General features: G+C 37.9%; 1 long non-coding RNA gene across 1 annotated transcript in view; it reads left to right on the top strand.

Moving 5' to 3' along the window:
* Positions 1 to 574: 574 nt before the first annotated feature.
* LOC109584943 (uncharacterized) overlaps positions 575 to 1304 on the top strand; it is a 2162-nt gene continuing 1432 nt past the window's right edge. Inside the window, exon 1 of the long non-coding RNA XR_002186237.1 lies at positions 575 to 1250. This is a non-coding gene — a long non-coding RNA (uncharacterized LOC109584943). The remainder of the gene's footprint in view (positions 1251 to 1304) is intronic.

Genomic DNA, 1304 nt, shown 5'->3' with positions numbered 1-1304 from the left:
TAAACATACAACGACGGTCATGTTTACACGCGTATGGGCGGTGCTCATTTTCAGCCCCACCTATATGCATGCTGTCAGCTCCACCCGTGACACAAAACTAGCTACCGTACTGAACCTGACTCTCCGTTTTTCCGCGAGAGGCAGGCCCCGCCTGACTAGTAGGGTTAATTAGTGAAAGAAATTCATTTTTGATTGATATAAATGTTAAAACCATGCACTTAAAATTAAGTGACAAGTGCTACCTATGGAAACTAACAAAATCAAAATGCGAAAAAATGACTGATGTAAAACAAGCTGGTCTTTGGAAATAATGCTGTTTCTTTGATTAAAAAGACATCATGCATGAACGGCAATAATCATAACATTTTAAACTGCCGTAAAACTCATATAAAAACGCATATTTACCTGAAATTAAGTGCTTTGATGACTCCAGCGACCCAAGAAACCCCCGATATAAGTTCTTTCTCAGTAATTTTAGCTGTATCCCTGCTACAGATAAAAGATTGCTTTGTGCCGCGAGGCCTTTTCTAATTCAACGGAGAAAAAAATTAAATTTGAAAAATTATTTCCGGCATCGCTACTTTAAGAGACGATCTAGCTACAGGAAGAAACAGAAAACACTACACAGAGACAACACAGCAACAACCTGGATTTGTGGCCGGTAAAAACAGATTTAAACCGGCAAAGAATCAGATGGGGACACAGGTTGGACTCAGAGCACAAAACGAGTACAAGTAGACATTATTATTCGAAATGCTATTAACCGGCACACGTCTTTTAAAAACTTTCTACAAACATCTCAGCTGTCCTTTTTCGTAGCAATATAGATGCACCTTTAGTCTAAAAGCTCAGCAAGTTTGGACAGTTTAAGTTCCCTGCTTCTTGCAATAGCCATTATTATAAGTGCTCGGTTGCGCGATCAATAATCGTTAATTAATTTAATTTTAACCCTTTAAAACTGGTATTAGGGTTTCCAATGAAAAAATGATGGTTCTCAGATTTGACTTTATTACCACTAGATCTTTTGCTTGGCCTTGTATGAAGCCAAATCTTTATTTAAAAATTTTTTCGTTGCTCTGGTAAAGAGAAATATCAATTTTCACATATTATTACTCCAGTAGCCGCCATTTTGAAGCTCCACCCAACAACGTGTAGCTCTAGCTCTTGCTCGAGTTCTTGCTCCATAAAGTCGCCTCTGCTGGTCTTAACATCTAATCAGAAGTAGCTAGATCTATTCAGGATATTATCAGGTAGTTTATTGCTTAAAATAACATGTTATCATTGGGTAGAAGCCTGCAATGTTG

This window comes from Amphimedon queenslandica, unplaced genomic scaffold (genome assembly GCF_000090795.2).
Source record: "Amphimedon queenslandica unplaced genomic scaffold, v1.1 AMPQUscaffold_13146, whole genome shotgun sequence".
Lineage (NCBI taxonomy): Eukaryota > Metazoa > Porifera > Demospongiae > Haplosclerida > Niphatidae > Amphimedon > Amphimedon queenslandica.
This window is presented reverse-complemented; position numbering and strand designations above follow the sequence as displayed.